The 9,092-nt window shown below is 47.3% G+C and overlaps 1 non-coding gene across 1 annotated transcript; it reads right to left on the reverse strand.

The window, feature by feature from the left end:
- Positions 1–3,626: 3,626 nt before the first annotated feature.
- Positions 3,627–3,758, reverse strand: LOC116081339. The gene has a single exon (XR_004114833.1). It is a non-coding gene; the product is annotated as a small nucleolar RNA SNORA17 (small nucleolar RNA).
- Positions 3,759–9,092: the final 5,334 nt, after the last annotated feature.

Consider the following 9,092-nt stretch of genomic DNA (forward strand, 5'->3'; position numbering starts at 1 on the left):
GAGGAACGGCACAGCTGCAGGGGGAGCTTTTGTGAAGTATGGAGTGGGAGAACACCAGGCTCCACCAAAGTCTATGGGAGGGGGAGCAGAGCTCCTTGTCACTTGAGGCCTGCTGAAGAGGACTTGGCCAGCTGCAGTCCCTCCTTGCCAGGTCCCTGGCTTTGCCTTTTCACAGTGAGGAGAAATAGAAGTGCATCTTAGTATCTTTTGAAACATTCCACCTTCTGGAGTAAAAGAAGAAATACCTGATAGTGAGTTTAAGGTCAGTCAGGACAACCTAGTGAGGAGCTGTGTCAAAACAAAAATGCAAGAAGCAGACTGTGAACACGGAAGCACACACACACATTCAAAAACACACATACACACATTACATACCTGCTCAAGATTAACTCAGTGGTAGGGCGTTTTCTGACTGCATCAAGCTCTGAGTTCAAATTCCAGTGTTCTCCCCAAAAGGAAAATCCATCTTATGAGGACTGTGGGCATAATTAGTGACAGTTTTACTGTTGCTCAGCGTCAACATTTAGGCATTTCTGTCACTGACAGTATAATGGATTTTGTTGTTCAAGGAAAGGGCTGTGCATAGACACCTAACCCACCCAGCTCCCTTCATCTGACAACTGTGCCACACTGTGAGCTCCCAGAAGTAAATGTCTGCTTTTTTTTTTACCCTAGTCTATATGGGGGAGAGGAGGAAAAAATTATTTTTTGTTGTTGTTGGTTTTTGTTGTTGTTGTTTATTGTTGTTGGGTTTTTTGGAGTTTTTTTGTTGTTGTTGTTGTTGTTGTTGCTTTGTTGTTGTTTTGTTCTGTTTTGTTTTGTTTGATACATGGTTTCTCTACATAGCTCTGGCTGTCTTGAAACTCACTGTGTAGACCAGGCTGGCTTTAAGGAGATTCATCTTTCTCTGCCTCTCAAGACCTGGGATTAAAGGCACACACCATCATCGAGCAGCTTTGAAAATTTCCTAGAAAACAAGGAAATGTGTAGCATTTACTTCAACATCTTCCAGTGGGGTAAAGAGGTAAAGAGAGAAACGTCATACATATGAGAGGCAACAACTGTATATATGTATATATCATGCAACGTACTTGTATATATATTACATCATATGCACATATCACATCATACATGCGGCAAATAAAATGATAGCAAGATGGTGGGGAAGGACATGTGGCTCACAGACTTATCTCTGAGCTTACTCAGCCAGGTCACTTTTACTCCATCCCTGGTCCCAAGCCAGCTGAGGAAGGACCAGGGATGCAGTGGCTAAGGTTTATCCTCTTCCTTAAGTACACACTCACTTTTCTGCATCTGAGTGTCAAGTTCCACTGACTGGTCCTCTCCGTCGTTGGGTTGATATGTAACCTTTATCATAGTTTTAAAACCCCCTCTGCTGGTGTGAATGAGGACATGTTTTTAACAGTCACTGAGCTGCGTGGAGACAAGAGCCAGGACTCAGGCAACTCTGTCCCTGGTTGACCACAGAGTTTCTGATGTCATGGACTTTTGCCCCAGTGGTGGCTCTCTCAGGCCTGCTCTGCCTTGCCACAAAAGTCTCTGTGAGCAATGTAGACTTTGCCTTCAGCCACTATAGGAAGCTGGCTCTTCCTACCCAAGAGGAAAACTTTCTCTTCTTTCTGACCAGTATCTCCCTGGCTTGGCCACACGTTTTCCCTGAAGATCCCAGCAGCCAGAAGAGCTCAGCTCCTCAATGACCTGGGCTCCAACCTCTCCATGGTTCTGAGGCTGAGAGCCCCAACCTCTCCATGGTTCTGAGGCTGAGAGCCCCAACCTCTCCATGGTTCTAAGACTGAGAGCTGCAGGCTGGGTATGTGATCTGCTGGTCCAGCACAGGTTCACTAGCCTGGACCTTCAGCCCACTCGAGACCTGGGGAAGTCCCAGACACATGTCGCCACATACATACAGGAGCAGACCCAGGAGAGCTTCGAGACTAGATAGAGAACCTCAGCCAGGAAACTCCAGCAGTTCTTTTCTCTGCCTGCACACCAAGTCTCACTGCCTGCAATAAACGGAGGTTCCAGTGCTGACAGACAGCAAAAGGGCATTAATTCGGTAAACATGGTGTTTTTGTGCTCGATGCTCCTGTTTGAAATGCCTCTGGTGCCAGGGAACTTGTCACCTACCATATTTTAATGACACTTGTTGAGTTTGTATGCAAACAGAGAATTTCCCTCCTTTAGCATGTCCTGCGAGGGGCGGGGTCTTGTTTGAAAGGCAGGCCCCAACCTGTCCTGGGTGACTCTGATTCAGGGTCTGGGGAAGTTTCTGACCCAAACCTTTGCACTGGAAGATCTCTGGTCCCTTACAGAAGTAAATACTTGGGGGTGGGGGAGGAGCGGGCTATGATCTTAGCTTTGAGTAGCCCTGTAGGCAACCCCAGGATTCCTGGGGATACAGAGCTTGAACTCCTTGCTTCAGAAGGTCTGGGAAGGGTGCATGAAAAGGAGAAAGGTCTTGAATAGAGATGTGAGGTAGGACACTGAGGGGAAAGCTTTCTTTTTTTTATTAGATATTTTCTTTATTTACATTTCAAATGTTCTCCCCTTTCCTGGTTTCCCCTCTGGAAAAAAAAAGAAAACTATTCCCTCCCACCTCCCCCTGCTTACCAACCCACCCTCTCCTGCTTCCTGGCCCTGGCATTCCCCTACACTGGGGCATAGAGCCTTCACAGGACCAAGGGCCTCTCCTCCCACTGATGACTGACTTGGCAATCTTCCGCTACACATGCAGCTGGAGCTGTGAGTCCCACCATGTGTACTCTTTGGTTAGTGGTTTAGTCCCTGGGAGCTCTGGGGGTACTGGTTAGTTCATATTGTTCCTCCTATGGAGCTGCTCCTGAGAGGCTCTGCCAGCGCCCGACTAATACAGAAGTGGAGGCTCACAGCCATCCATTGGACTAAGCACAGAGTCCTCAATGAAAGCTTTCTATGAAGCAAGTGGGCTGTTTTCAGGCTTGCCTAGCTAGGAATGAACAGCTAGCCTTGCATGCCCCCTAGTGGCCATTTGGGAGAAGGCAGGGGCGGGTGTGGGTTTCCTCTGGTTTTCTCCCTTAGGGCTGGAGAGTCTTCTAATTTGTGCAGCAGCAGTGGGTCTCAGTCATTCATGCCCTGGCTGTCTTCCACCCTGTCACCATTAATAAGGCAGTACAACACATCAGGATAAGTTTCCAACTCACAGATGAAAAAATAGATCTTGTTGGTTTTGCCGCTTTGAGGCAGGGCCGTGAGATGCCCCCTAGGTAAGATGGAGATCTGCCTGGCTCTGCTCTCCAGAACTGCATTATAGATGCAAGTCCTCATGCCCAGAGAGAAAACAAGTTTTTTCTTACTTTCTTAAAAAAAAAATTCGTGTGTGTGTGTGTGTGTGTGTGTGTGCGTGCGCGCACAGGTGCTTATCATAGCACATATGTGGAAATCAGAGGACAACTATTGAGTGTCTTATTCTTGTCTCCCCACACAGAGTTTCAGGCATTCCTCCCAGGGGCAGCACAGGCTTCACAGAGAATCAGTCCTAGGCATGGTTCCTTAGTGCTCTGCTTGCTCCTGGTCCCTGGAGCTGTTGGGGCTGGCGATCATCTCAGGCTCACTTTTTTCCAGGGGGTAGTCTTAGGCTACTAATCATTCAGATGTCCATAGGTCAGAACACTGAGCATAGACAGAACCTCTCTCCTCTCTGCCACCAACTGGCACACGTGGGACACAGCAGCCAAAACTGCATCACGTCTAGGGACCACATTTTCTTACGCATCTATTCCTTGAGTTTCTTTACAGCTTCCTGTCAGTTACAAGACAAAAGTCCAAGTCCCCAAGCTGGCATTCTCAGCTTGCCCCTTTGGGCCATCCTGACCCCTCTGTGCAGCCTAGCTAGGAATGCCCTGGCCCCTGTTTCCCTTGAATTGCTGCACTGATCCCATGGGTATCCCACAAGCCCAGGGTCATTACTTTCCCACCCTTGGCTCAGACTGTTTCAAACAGCCCAGAATGTCTACCCCCTTCTTTAAATATGCAAATTCCTCTCACCCTTCAAGGTCTTGTGCTAACGTGTGTTGCTTTCCACTGTACTGTTATCTGTCACCCCTGCACCAGATGCAGAAACAAGTCCCTTGGGTAAAAATCCCTTTAATGTTGAATTGTTGGCCGCCTGCGCCAACGTTAATTAAAGAAAGGGTCCTTCTGGTAATAGGAGTTAGAAATAGATAGAAAGAGATATGAGAGAGTGGCCACAGAAATACCTACCCACATGGAAGGGTAAAAATTAGACAGCAGAGTTTACCGTTCAGCCATCTTGAATTTAATGCCTCCCCTTTGTTCCCTCAGCAGGTAAAATACCTGGGGCATAAACCACTCCCCCCACAATACATCCGTGTGATAGTCCAATCAGTTACTTCCTTGTTACTCTGTGGGGATGGAGCTTTCGAATGTAACTAGAACCCGGTTGGAGGCGTGGCGAATAGCAGAAGATGGGCAGAGAGGTGTGGCTATCAGAGGCAGGTCTCAAACCAGGAGGGTTACATTGAATCTTCTCTATCAAATCACGAGCTCTGTGAGAGTCATTGCAAGGTCACTTCACGGTCCCTGCTGTACCTGGCATGGTGGATTATAAGAATGGATGCACTAGAAACATGCACTGAGCACATCCTTGGATGAATGGGTGATAGGAGGGATGAAAATCAATCATCAAGATGAAGTGACTGGTACTTCACAAATGTCCTGTAGAACTTGCTCAAAGATGGATTTTGACTCAGCATCTCTGTTGTGGGCCCGAGGACTTGTGTTTCACACAAGACCTCAGTAGTATAAAGTCTCTGGTGGGTTGACCATGTTTTGTATGGCAGATACTGGATGTTCTTGTCCCCATTACCTCAAAAGAGATGACACCTATGTTACTGGCAGAGGGAGAAGAGGCTCCATGTCCCAATCTACTTGTGGAGCTGACTAAACCTTTTGAAGATTCCTATTTGAAGTCTGCAAACTTTATTTTATCATGTAAGATAAAATAAAGATGAAGATGAAAACAACTCACAAGACTCAGAATGTTCCTGAAACTTACACGGTTCATAAGGCTACCTACATAAATAGTAGAAGCTCCTGGAGTGAGACTTTCCCACTGGCCAAGATGTTGTTTAGGAAGCTCTAAAAATATTGTTTTCACGATTCAACACCTATATTGGGGTAAACTCTCTGGCAATGCAGTTGTCTTTGAGTCACCCATGTGCTGAAAGTAAACCCTCACCCATGTTCCTATACATTCACTTGTTCACTAAACTAGACTTGAGTGGTAGTGTCCCTTTGCTCTATGATCATGGCCCAATCTAGACTGAAAAAGTATTTGCTCATATCTCCCCAGGAAAAGTTACACAACACAGTTATTTCCTGAATAGAGGCCAACAGAACCACAGATGTGTTAGGGAAAACTAACAGCACAGCCTTTGCCATGGGTGCTGAGACATGCAACTAACCTTGATCCATATGGGAGAGAAGTGTTCAGGGGAAAGCCCAATATGGCCACCTGCTCCCACTCATGCCCCACATCATCTGGGATGTGATAGGACACACAACCAAGGCTGAGTCATCTAAGAATGCGAATACCTGTGGGGAGAATCCTATGGTGGGCATCTTCCTTTTTATGGTACAGAGTGGTATGCTTGCTTAATGAGTGGGGCCCACTGGTTGACTATGGAGATATCTTGAAAGTGGTGAAAGGTCTAGGGAATGTGCTGAGCTCTCTGAGAGTTAACATTCTGGCAAGCAGATGGTCAACAAGCTATGCCTGCAGTTGCATGGCCACTGCTATACATGCATAGGACTGAGGTCAGGATGGCGCTTGGAGGGAACTTTCCTGTTCATGGGAGGAACTACAATGGGAAAGGGACATGAGACTAGTGTCCTCTGCCTTAGCCTCTGAATGAAAAGAGAATGAGATGGACGCGTCGACTTGCTGTCACTCCTTTGTTTATTTTGTTTTATTTCATTTTTATGGTGTTTTGCCTGCATGAGTGTCTGTGTGGGGGTGTTGGGTCCCATGGAACTAGAGTTACAGACAGCTGTAAGCGGCTCATGTGGGTGCTGGAAATCAAACCTAGATCCTCTAGAAAAACAGTTGGTGTTCTTAGCCATGGAGCCATCTCTCCAGCCTTGGCTTGCTGTTTCTTGAGCTGAGACATCAAGAGAGCACATGTTAGGTCTGTGCTTAAGATTCCCAGGACCGGGGGCTGGTGAGATGGCTCAGCGGGTAAGAGCACTGACTGCTTTTCCGAAGGTCCTGAGTTCGGATCTCAGCAACCACATGGTGGCTCACAACCACCTGTAATGAGATCTGACGCCCTCTTATGGTGTGTCTGAAGATAGCAACAGTGTACTTACATATAATAAATAAATAAATCTTTTAAAAAAATTTAAAAAAAAAAAAGATTCCCAGGACCCAGACATTTGGATTCTATGGGAAGAACTAGTGACATAGGAGGAGGAGAGTACAGTAGACATGATAGAAGACATCCCCTCGGGCCCACCATTTATAGACAGGAAGGGGAGATCCGTGACTCGGCAGACAGGGTCTCAGCAATGGCCCAGAAAGGGAAACTGACAGTCATGAGATATTCAGACCCTGAACTGCTTGAAGTTGGAAATACTTTAACATTTTGTTTTACATGATTTTACTTAGCAGAGGAGGGGTACACATGTGCATACACCAAGGTGTGTGTGTTTGTGTGTTTGAGAGAGAGAGAGAAAGAGAGAGAGAGAGAGAGAGAGAGAGAGCAGCTTGCAGGAGTCAGTTCTCTCCCTTCACTTTGTGGGTTCTGGGGACTGAACTCAGATCATCAGGCTTGGAGGAAAGTACCTTTACCCACTGAGCCATCTTGCCAGCCTAAGAGACAGTAAACAATGAAAGGCATGCCACAAAGTGGACTGTGGGGCGATGGGGCACAGAGGCAAATAGGATCAATCAATCTAAGTGCTGTAGAAGTAGAGAAACTGAGGAGTGAGACTCCCCATCCCTCCCTGAGACAAACACTATGAAACCCAAGGCAATGTGCAGGAGATTGGTCTCTGGGTGGACTAGATCATACAAGTCGTTGTGGATACTTAGTTCCCACCAGCTGAGGTCCCCACACACATCAGAGACTGGAAGAAGACAGAGGGAGGACAGGCACAGAGAGGAGAGTCTGGACCCTGTTTTCTGAGTGAGACAGAACTATGGTCACCGGAGAGTTCAGAAGGAGGTTGGTTCAGCAGGGATCTTGGCAGAGCTGTAGAGCTTCGTGATAGGATATGTCTATATGAGTTATAAGAGGCTTTGGTGGATCTGAATGACAAGCAGATGTGTAAACCATGTTCATAAAGTGAAGAAGCAATAAGGAGGGAATGGGAGAAGGAGCAATGGAGACAAGTGGGCCTCCCTTGGGCCACTTGAAGGCAAACTCCACAGTTTTCATGGAGAGCCAGAGTACCTAGGGGAGGACACTTACAGAAACCCAGATTCTGTGCAGTGAGCTTCTAGAAGGCCGTAAAGACTGCGTGGCAGTTCACAGAAGACCCGCATGGTAAAAGAAGACAGGCAGAAAGATTAAGTCTGACCAGGGTGGGCAATCATCCCCTGGGAGTGCAGGCTATACAGGTCTCCCTGGAAGACAGTGCACAGGGGATAGAGACTGTTTGCCAAGCTCAGGGATCTTTCAACCACCAGATGTAGCTGATAGAAAGGCATGGACCACAGTGCTGGCCTGGAGCCTATAAAAAAAACAAGGATCTGGCTCCAGGGGCAGATACATCTGACTATAGTGCAGCCCCTGAGCTTGCTCCAAGCCAAGCAGTACAAGCCAGCACTGCTGAGACCATCAACAGTCAGGAGATGAACAGTGGCTCCACAAGAGGATCATGCCAGCATGGAGGTCAGATGACTCATGGAGTTGATTCAGTGATCCATGGAGAGTTAGATTGGGTACTGGGGTGGCCCTCACACACACATCCCGCAGCCCGCACCCTGCACCCCACACCCCACCTGCTACCATGTTGCTGCACCCAACATTAATATTTTGAAAAGCAATCGGTGCAAATGGTGGGCTTCTTTCATGTTGCGTTGGTGCTTGTTACCATTTCTGTTTTAGGATCCCCCTAAGCACTCCCCTTAGCCACTCCCCCTTAGCCACCCTGCTTAGTCATTCCCCTTAGCCACTCCCCCTTAGCAACCCTACTTAGTCATTCCCTTTAGCCACTCCCCTTAGCCTTCTAAAACCAATTGGTAATTATATGGAAGGGATGATGGTGGGTTTTCAGAGATCCTGCCCACTGTCTCTAAAGCGTTCTCTTTATATAATGCTAACCTGAGTGTCTTACAGACTTAAAAAGTACCTGAGAGACCAGTAAAGGCAGCCATTAAGGATTGAACAGAGGCTCCCCAGGTGAACGGGCAAAGGGCTCTCCCAGAAACCACAAGCTTGTTTAATAAACCGCCTAGTGGCAGGAGTGGGCTGTTGTCCAGAGAGGCCCCTACAGCCTGACAAACCATAAAAAGTATTGCTAATGCTGTTGATTGCACGCCAGAACTAGATGGCGTGTCTATTTCTAAAGATACTGCATGGTGTGGGATGGTTCATACAGAGCCAAGCTGAGGCTGAACTGGAAGCGCTCTTCCCCCTGATAGGCTTTCCTAGCGTTGGTAGGTGCTCTGAAAGCTACTGTGGGAGAACTGGCACCTGCAGTTGGACTCAGCTATGGCCCCTTGCATGCTACATCATTGCAACAGAAACAAAACTGTTATGGGTATAACCAATTGCTTTCTGATAGAATTTAAGGCCCACTCCACGGGAGGGAATTCATACCTGGTACTGTAAGCCAGAACAGAAACCTGTGTCCAGAGAGGTCGCAGGCTTCATAAGGACATCAACTGCTCTAGTTCTGTCTTGGGACTTATCCTGGGTATACTTTACAGGTAAGATAGGAAGATAATTGACCTGGCCTGGAGGTCAAGTTATTTGGGGGAACAAGGAGGATCACAACCTATGAATAAAGAATGGGCAAGAGAGATGACAGGACTCAAGGAAGCATTGCTTGTCAAGAGCCGTTTACTT

Source organism: Mastomys coucha, unplaced genomic scaffold (genome assembly GCF_008632895.1).
Source record: "Mastomys coucha isolate ucsf_1 unplaced genomic scaffold, UCSF_Mcou_1 pScaffold6, whole genome shotgun sequence".
Taxonomy (NCBI): Eukaryota; Metazoa; Chordata; class Mammalia; order Rodentia; family Muridae; genus Mastomys; species Mastomys coucha.